Below are 10,762 nucleotides of genomic sequence, written 5' to 3' on the forward strand. Positions count from 1 at the left end.
CAAGGTAGTGTCTCTATCTTCTTGTATTTGCTAACATTAGCTTTGTGGCATAATATATGGTCTATTTTAGAGAAGGATCCATGTGCTGCTGAGAAGAAAGTGTATTCACTCTTGGTTGGATGGTATATTCTATAAATGTCTGTTAAGTCTAAATTATTGATTGTGTTATTGAGATCTATGGTTTCTTTGTTCAATTTTTGTTTGGAAGATCTGTCCAGTGGTGAGAGAGGCGTGTTAAAATCACCTAGTATTATTGTGTTATGGTCTATTTGGTTTCTAAAATTGAGAAGGATTTGTTTCACATACATGGATGAGCCACTGTTGGGGCATAGATGTTTATGATTGTTATATCTTGCTGATTTATGCTTCCCTTAAGCAGTATGAAATGTCTTTCTTTATCCCTTCTGACTAACATTGGCTTGAAGTCCACATTATCTGAAATGAGGATGGATACTCCAGCTTTTTTGCTGAGTCCATGTGCATGGTATGTTTTTCCCCATCCTTTCACCTTTAGTCTATGGGTATCTCTTTCTATGAGGTGAGTCTCTTGCAGGCAACATATTGTTGAATCTTTCTTTTTAATCCAATCTGACAGTCTATGTCTTTTGATTGATGAATTCAGGCCATTAATATTCAGGGTTATTATTGAGATATGATTTGTATTCCCGGTCATTTGGTTCATATTTAAACTTTTATTTATTTATTTATTTATTTTTTGACACATCTTGGTTCCTCCTTTATTTGACAGTTCCTTTAGGGTAATTCCTCTCTTTGCTGATATGCTTCTTTGTTTTTTATCTCTTCCTCATGAAATATTTTGCTGAGAATGTTCTGTAATGCTGGCTTTCTTTTTGTAAATTCTTTTAGCTTTTGTTTATCATGGAATGATTTTATTTCATCGTCAAATTTGAAGGTAAGTTTTGCTGGGTGTAAGATTCTTGGTTGGCATCCATTTTCTTTCAGAGCTTGAAAAATGTTGTTCCAGGCCCTTCTAGCTTTTAGGGTCTGGATTGAAAAATCTGCTGATATCCGTATTGGTTTCCCCCTGAATGTAATTTGGTTCTTTTCTCTCACAGCCTTTAAAATTCTGTCTTTATTTTGTATGTTCGGTATTTTCATTATAATGTGCCTTGGTGTGGGTCTGTTGTAATTTTGTGTATCTGGAGTCCGATAAGCCTCTTGAACTTGATTTTCCATTTCATTCTTCAGATTTGGGAAATTTTCTGATATTATTTCATTGAATAGATTAGTCATTCCTTTGGTTTGTTTCTCTGAGCCTTCCTCAATCCCAATAATTCTCAAATTTGGCCTTTTCATGATATCCCATAGTTCTTGGAGATTCTGTTCATGATTTCTTACCATCTTCTCTGTTTGTTCAACTTTGCTTTCGAGATTAAATATTTTGTCTTCAATATCTGAAGTTCTGTCTTCCAGGTGTTCTATCCTATTGGTTATGCTTTCTATGGAGTTCTGAATTTGGTTTATTGTTTCCTTCATTTTAAGGATTTCTGTTTGGTTTTTTTTCAATATCTCTAACTCTTTATTGAAATGATCTTTTGCTTCCTGTATTTGCTCTCTTAACTGTTGATTGGTACTATCATTCAATGCCTGCATTTGCTCTTTCATCTCATCATTTGCTTCCCTAATCATTTTAATTATGTACATTCTGAACTCCCTTTCTGTCATTTTTTCTGCCATGCTGTCCTTGGATTTTATTGATGTAACATCTAGATTTGTTTGGGGCATTTTCTTCTTTTGTTTTCTCATATTGTTCAGGAATCAGTGGGTCATTAAGATATTGCAGATTTCCTCTATCAACTTATAATGTCCCTGAAGATTGCAAGTATATCCCCTCTTATCCTTCAGTAGCCTGAAGTCTTGGAGGAAGTTGATAATGCGGAGCTCCACGAAGAAGCTGCCTCTCTAGGGGTGGTGACCCTCAGGTGGCGTATATTCCCTGCTAGTGGGCAGAGGTGCCTCCACTTGTTGACCAATGGTCATCCAAAGGGGAACTAGGCTGCGGGCTGAGGCAAGTCCTGTTTGTGCCTGTGTCTCTGGTTTTACCGTCCCTGTGGGAAAACCTCACCCGGCAGGGAAGACTCACTTGGTGGGGACGTTTTGCTGATCAGTTCCCCTCTTAGAGGTTCCCCTCAATCTACAACTACCGCCTGGGCTGGGCTGTCTTCCTCTGCAACGTTCCCAGGGGCCCGGACCTACCTCCTGGGCCTGGGAGCCTCACCTTTCACAGGCGAGTCTCCTTAGGCTGCCTCTCCCAGAGACTCTGCCCGCAGTCCTGGAAACTTCGCTCCATCCCTAGGCGTGTCTCTGTGCGGTTCTTCCATCAAGAAGCCACCTAGCTCCTGGGACCCTGCTCTGCGCCTAATCGCCTGGCTATGCAGCCCCTCCTCTGAGCCACCACCTGGAGCCCCGTACAATAGCTCCGATTCCCAGAGACACGCCACACACCTCCTCCTCTGGACAGCGGCCGGGTTTTCGATGCAGTCACTAGGAGTCCAAGCAATTCACTTCGCGTCTCCTCCTCCAGCCAACCGCCCGTAGCCCTAGGCAGTCACTCCAAGTCCAAGTGACCCGCCCTGTTCCTCCTCCTCCTCCTCGGGGTAGCCCCCCGGGTGTTCAGGAGCAGTGGCTCTGAGACCAAGTGACCCACCACACTCCTCCTCCTGGCAGGCCACCGGTGTTCAGGAGCAGTCACTTTTAGTCCAATCAACTCACCACTCGCCTCCTCCTCTGGCAACCGCCTGTGGCTCTGATGCAGTCACTCCTAGACCAATCGACCTGCTGCACTTCTCCTCTTCCTCCGGACAATCCCCCGGTGTTCTGGAGCGGTCATTCTGAGTTCAAACAGCTCGCCACACAGCTCTTCCTCTGGCAACTGCCTGTGGCTCTGATGCAGTCACTCCTAGACCAAGTGACCTGCCGCACTCCTCCTCTTCCTCCGGGCAACCCCCTGGTGTTCAGAAGCGGTCTTTCTGGGTCTAAACAGCTCGCCACGCAGCTCCTCCTCAGGTAGCCACCCGGAGCCCCAGTGGTTGCTCCGAGTCCAAGCGCTGTGCTGAGCCGCCTCCTCTAGGATGATCCCAGTTGTCCGTGTTTCACCATGTGCTACTTATGACATAATTTCCCCCAGTGGAAGTGATCCAAGATGGGTGCTGCAGGTTTCTTATAAACTGCCCTTCACATTGTCTCACCTTCCCTTCTACTGGAGTCTTTTTTTTCCACAGACAAGCCTGGGCTCAATGTGAGAAAAGATGACCCAGGACACCAGAAGCAAAGCTTACTGGGAATTCTTGAATAGGGTCACTGCCACAACTTCCTTCATTTATTAATGTACTCATTTATTCCTTTAAAAACATTCACTACGCCCTTCATATGAGCCAGGAACTGTGCTAGATTCTGGAGATGCAACAATAAACAATATACATGGAGACAAACAAGTACCAGGCATTCCAGTGATTACAGCTATGTTAAGGAAGCCCACAGACTATCTCACAGGCTCTCAAAATATTTTGCATTTTCCTCTACATAGCCCTGGGGATTGTCTGACTCCCTGAGTGTGGGAACCATTCCTACTTCAACTACTATACTTCCTCTTCTCTGATGATTTTCACTTTCTTTCTACTCCCTTACACACTCCATATAGACCATATACTTCACCTTCCAAAGCACTAATTTAAGCAACCCACTCTTTCATCACGATTGATATTACCAACTTCTTTAATTGTATTAGGAGTTTGCTTCAACACTGTTGTGATTTCAACTTCATTTATTCCCATTCCTTCTTCCTGTAAAACTTCTGTCTTCCTTCCCTCCCTAAACTCTTTGTCTCTACATGTCCTTTTAAGTTTCCTACTGCCAATATCCTCACTTCACCTCTCCTTGTCTGCAAAGGTCCAAATCAAGATGAACCAATTATCTCATTTATTTATGCCTCTATGTGACAGAATACTACAAGAGAAATCCAAAGCAGGGTAAATGGGTTTCACCATAAATTTATAATCATCAAACTCAAATGTATCCTATCTGTGCCAGGAACCTGATCTCATTTTTCAAGCCAGTTTCTTTCACTATCAATTACAACTATGCCATTCCATTTCCATGGTCCTTAAATATCTGATCTGGTTTCCACCCTCATACTCTTAATTTACAGGGAAAAAAAAAACTTTTAGAGAAAGTTGCTGGAGTTGCCTCAACTTTCTCCCACTATATTCTCAGATGTCATTCTGGATGCACCCATGGCCTTCCCTCTTTCTGCTTTAGTGAAAGAAATGCACTGCTTGTTCTATCAAAGATAAATATCTCCAGGGTCACCTGGATTCATTCCTTGCTCTAGGTCCTGACCCTGTCAATTACTATCTGTCTCTTATTTCATCTCTTACTCATTTGCATGTTTTCCTTCACCATCACAATTTTTCACTCAAGTCTGAGATAATATTTTCCCCAAGTTTAAAATAATTAAAGCAAATTCTTGAATGTCACATCTTTCAAACCTTTGTTTTCCCCACTTTTCTCATATATTCGCACCTCATCTGTTTTCCTCATAGTTGGATTTTGTTAAAATTAACAGTGTTGTCCATGTTGCTAGCACCAACAAATGTCATATTCTTTCTTGAATGCTATCAACTTTTACATAGTTAGTTATTCCCTCTTTTTTGAAATTTTTTTTTCCTTTGAGTGCAGTAATATTGCATTTTCTTGGTTTTACTCTTACCTCTATTGGAAATGTTAATCCACGTTTGTTAGACTTTCTTCCTCTACTGTTTGATTATAAAATACTGGAGTTCTTACTTTACTTCTTGTTTTCCTCTCTGTGTGATCATTCTCTCCTGATAGATTAAGCTACTAAAAGCTTCTGTAACTCATGAAACCCCAATTTCAGTGGCTTAATCCAAAGCTAACATCCCTCTCATATAGTCCAATGTACACCTTGTGAGTTAGTAAGTCTTCTATGAATGTACCCATAGTTGGAAACTTCTTTTGTCTTATGGATCTTCTATCTTACAGATTATAAGAGATTTTCCCCTATTGTCATTAGATGAAAAAAGAAAAACCAGGAGGAAGATATAACAGTGTCTTATCCATTCTAATAAAGAAGTCATACACAATAGATATTGCTCTGGTGAGACCTAGTAACTTCTTACCACCTAGATACCAAAGGATTTGATAATGTGGTTCCTGGCTTGCTGTTGCTTCCCATGGAAGTCACTACCCTTTGCATGAGGTTGAAAAGTCTTTGATGGTCAACTTAATTAGTGGAAAGGCGGACACTGGGAATAAATTAAAAACAATATTGTAAAGGTGTCATATTTCCCCAGATGATCACAAATTATTATGACACCAATAAAATAACGACTATTTTTAAAACTAAGTAAGCTGAATTCTAACAGTCATATGGAAAAAGTTAAGATTTAGGAATAATCAAAGTCTGAGAAAGAACAATAAATAAGAATTAGCTCTACCACTCTGAACTATCAAGCTACAGTAATTAAAAATTTTGGTACTGACATAAGATTAGATAGATTGATAGAACAGAATTAGAAGTTCAGAAATAGCCTGAAAATATATGGGAAAGTTTATATGGGAATTCACCATATATTGAAGATGGCATTCCTAATCTGTGGTTTAAGAAAAATGATTATTTAACAAAATGGTATTAGTAAAAATGGCTAGTTATCTGGCCTAAGAAATTTAGTTCTCTGCTGAATAATATCTGAAGGCAACAGATGATATCTTAAAAGTATTGGAAGAAATCATAATTTAATCATTTCATAATCTTAGAAATTAGGATTCACAAGTCTAGAGTCAATTCAAAAATGCTAAGTGCAACTGGTCAGGTTTGTGGATGGCTCAATTGTAGTAGAGTCAAAGGACACTGCAGTGATGGTCGCAGTCATCAGGCAAACACAATCTGCACACTTTGCTCAGAACTTTTGAGAGTTGACAATAGACTGAAAACTGCAGCAGCAGGTAGAATTCCCACATTCTCTCATAGAGGTTTTCTTGATAAATGGTTCCAAGTGAATAATAGACATTTTGATTAAAGCATCTCTTTCAAATGGACAACTTCTAAGATACATGCTTCCTTTGTAATTTTTTGCAGTGTTAAATAACCTGAGGTCCTAGTGAACAATGGAGCTCCTGTAGACCTCTCAGTGAGAGACAGTTTTTGGAATGAGCATTGTTGGAGCAATACAATTAGGAAAGATAGATGGAGAATGTGCTAGCACAATGAACAAGCAAAAATTATTCTTATACCTTAAACTTGATGGTTGCTGAAGCATTAAAAATGCTAGAATACTAACATGTCTATGAAAGTTGTGTCGTAACAGGATTCCTGCCACAATGCCTAAATTTAAGCGAAGTTCTACCTAACAGAAGATCTAGGCCAAATGGTAAAGAGTAAAAGAAATTAGTAGTACCAAGTACATAACTTGGTCTTATTTTCTACTTTATGAAGGATTGTGAAATGCAGTCAAACATTGGCCTTGGACAGACTATTTAGTTTTAATTTTTTTGTGTTAATTTTTCTAGAGATAAAGCTCTTAACAATATCATATTGGGTGCTGAAGAGTTACAAGGAAAAGTTCCTAGATATCATTTATTATGAATAGAACCATTCAATACTACTTTTAAAAAGGGTTTCACAAGTAATATTTTGAATTACTATAAAACATATGGTGGTTGAGATATGATTTCACTTAGAATATAGTAAGATTGAAATCTTTAAAATTCATAGGTCAGCACTATTTTAAAGAGGACAATCAATGGAACTTTATATGATCACATTTAATTTATTATAATCACTGTAATCTCTGATTTTATTACAATAGCTATAAATGGGATAAGATATGCACATTTCATATTGCCCTATAAGTTTCCTACTGACATGACTGGATGAAATTGTTGAGTACTTTTGTATAAATGGAATAGAACTGGGATGTGGTGCTCTGTCAGATTAAGCATTATGTAGTGTTCTTAAAGATTTTACTTTCACTGTGAGAGTTACAGTTCAGGTCCTTGAATCAAGTTGGACATTGTCAAAAGCAGTCCTATCCAATAGCCTTCTCTGTGGTGATAAAAATGTTCCCTATCTGCACTGTCCTATATGATAGCCACCTGCCACAGATTGCTCTTGAGCACTTCAAATGTGGTCAGCCTATCTGAAAAACTGAATTTTTTACTTTATTTATATTTAAATTTGAATTTAAATAACCACAAATGACTAAATATTGCACTATTGGACGGTGCAAGTCCACGGCATTGACTCAAATGGAAGTTTAGAATTCATGGATGCTGGAATTTCAAACTTCATCTGCTCTTGCAGGGAGGCAATGTCGCTGATTGCCAAAAACAATTCTGAGAAAGGTAAAAGAGGAGATTATCATTTGTTGACAGAATCAATGGGAATTGGAGGTTAAAATGGTAACATGGATTTAAAAATAGCTGACATCCATAAGAGAGTATGTGCAACACAGCCGAATGTTCAATTACCAGGGATTCCAATAAAAATTTAATGGAAGTCATTCAACTATCTCAGTAGTGAAGGAAAAGCTATAACATGTAATGAGCAAACAATTCAAAAGCCTCAAGCATCTAAAAATAAAAGACCTGTTGCAGAAATGGTTCAGATTCCATAATAAAAAATGATCCAAATTTCTTGAACCAGGTAGATGTAATTTTTAAAATTTCAGGCAAAAAAGGGAGTAACTATTCATCACTTAGATGAAGATACATTTTCTATATTTGCACCAACATGTAGAGTCATGCATATAGCAAAAATTTTCTATCTGTAAAGATAACTAGAAGCTGCACTTAAAATCTGAAGAGGTTTACACTGACACAATAAGTATAATAAACACTAGAACAAAAGTAGAGCTGTAGTCAAGCATGAATGTAGTACTTACTACATAACATTCAGTTTGGTCATGAAAACATTAACTATTCTTTGTCTTAAAATGAGAAATTGACCAAGAAAGGAAAATAAAATTTGAGGGGTATTATCTGACTGAAGAAACAATTTTAAAATAATTCAGTTTTCTTCTATAACTCTTGTCAAAACTCTAAATAATCAAAGCATTTCTATTTCTAATTGAAGAGACACCTCTTCAATTACTATTGAATTCTTTTTTCCCATGCTTTCTTAAATAATCACAGGGTAAAATTCACCACACTGAAAAATACACCAATATTTCAGGAGCATCTTCTCATTTGTGGATTTATATGTATAAGAAATAAATTTGTGAATATTTGTTAAAATGAAATAAAGAAATTAATAGATTATGGAAAGCTGAGCATGGTGGCACATGACTGTACACCCAGTGACTTGGGAGGCTGAGGCAGAAGGATTGCAAGTTCAAGGCCAGTGTCAGCAAATAATGAGACCCTGTCTCAAAATAAGATAAAAAAGGTTGGGGTTTAGCTCAGTGGTAAAGTGCCCCTGGGTTCAATCCACAGTAATAAAAACAAACAAACAAATAAATAAATACATGTTATAGAAACAAATTGAGCAGTGTTAAAAAATCTGTGCAGTGTGGAAACAAAACAGAAATATTTGCAATATCATCAATAAACTCTTATGAGTAAAAAATAGCAGTTATTTAATTTAAAATCAGGTGACTTAGCAGATTAACACTTGAAAAAATAATCAGTAAACTGGAAAATAGACAGAGGGAAATTACTGATTAAAATAACCCAGAAAGAAAGGAATGGAAGATATAAATATTTATATATTTATGGGTTAATAAAAACATAGGTTAAAAACAAATTTACATTGAAATAATGCACTCTGATCTGCATTCAATACCTTTTTCTTATATGCAGGTCAAAAGAAAAAAAAAAAAACTGATCTAACAATTCAACATGTCATACCACAAGAAGAAAGAGGGTACATAAACAAAAGTCAGCAGAAAACAAGCATTGCAAAATTAGACCCTCAATGACACAGACAGTGTAATGATGAGAAATGAAATATAAAATAACTTATAAACAAATTAAAGACATGAAACTACAATAAGCAAGTAATAATATTTAAAATTATCAAGCAAATCTGAAAAACAAACCAGAACATTCACAAATAAAAACATGTACAATCACTAAAACTGCAAGATATATCTAAAGAGATTATTTAAATTTCAGTAAGGAGACACAAAGAGAAGGAAAAGAGAAAAGTTAAGAGACATGGAAGGAGCTGGGGTGTATCTTAGTGGTAAAACGCCCACCTAGCATGCTCAAGGACAAGGGCTGAATTCTCCAGCCCTGTAAAGACGAACAACAACAAAACACATGGAAATTATAATACGAAAAGGGTGTATGCACGTAATCTGAGTTTCAGAGAGAATGAAATGCAAGAATGGGAAGAAATAATATTTGAACAGCAAATGGCTGAGAATTTCTAAGAATTGAGGAGAGAAATACATTCTTACATTTAGAAAGCATCTCAAATCCAATAAAGATAAATAAAAATGCATTTGATTCTAGACTTGTTTAACAAACTGCAAAACTACAAAAATAAAGACATTAAAAACAACTGAAAGGGAAGAAAACTTATTACCGATGCAATTTCAGTTAGATTCACAACAGATTTCTCAAAAACAGCAATAAAATCCAGAATATAATAATGTCAATTTAAGTTTAGAGAAAAGAACTATCAACAAAGAATTGTTTATTCAAGCAAATTCTCTCTCAAAACCAGGAGAGAATTTTTTAAACAAAGGGGAGTTTGTTATAAGTACACATTCTTAAAATGAAATATTACAAAAAGAAGAAAACTGTCTCTCAGACTATGAAAAGTCTGAGATGCAAATAGGAATGGTAAACAAAGAAATTGAAAAATGTGGGTTAGCATCAAGTAATCAACCCAAATTATGTCTGTTAAGGTTAGTAAACAATTAGAAAAATTTGTTTACTGGGCAAAAATTATCTTAGATAGTAATTGTGCTACAGTTGTCAAAGTGCGATATATTAATTGTATGTTAAAAGAAAAGAATGTAAGTATTGATTAGCTTTGACCTCGTTGAATTAAATGTGCAAGATAATTTTTAGAGTACTTATTAATAACAAAAATGAATATATAATATTCTCTCTTCAGAAGAGAAGAAAAATGAAATTAAAATATCACACTAGAAGATAAAAAGATAGGAAAGAAATTAGTATTCCCAATCAATCTAAGTGGAGTAACCCCCCCTTGAGTCCCAGATAGAGTTAAAAGATAGAAATTGTTGAGTTATATGTTACCTACAAAAGATATACATAAGACACAATGACACAGAAAATTAAATATGTTTTTAAAGATCACCTTGTAAATTCAGGTATTTCCCTTTTCTTTCCCTTATAAATTATACAAAAGAAGTAAGGAAAACAAAAACTAAAATTGTACATACCAGTTGTTAAATTTTGTGTCGCTGTGACCAATATACCTAATAAGAACAATGTAGAGGAGAAAAAGTTCATTTTGCCTCAAGGTTTCAGAGATTCAGTCCATGGTCACCTGACTGCCTAATTCTGGGCTCAAAGTGAGGCAGAACATCATGGTGGAAAGACATGGCAACAGGAAGCAGAGAGTGCTCCACTCATCAGGGACAAAATATAAAAACCAATGGCATCCTCTTCCCAGTGACCTATCTTCTGCAGTCATACCCTACTTGCCTATAGTTACTACTCAGTTAATTCATATTAGTGGACTAATTCACCAATTAGATTACAACTCTCATAATCTAATAATTTCACCTGGGAAAATTCTTGCATT

The sequence above is a fragment of the Sciurus carolinensis genome, chromosome 8 (assembly GCF_902686445.1).
Source record: "Sciurus carolinensis chromosome 8, mSciCar1.2, whole genome shotgun sequence".
Taxonomy (NCBI): Eukaryota; Metazoa; Chordata; class Mammalia; order Rodentia; family Sciuridae; genus Sciurus; species Sciurus carolinensis.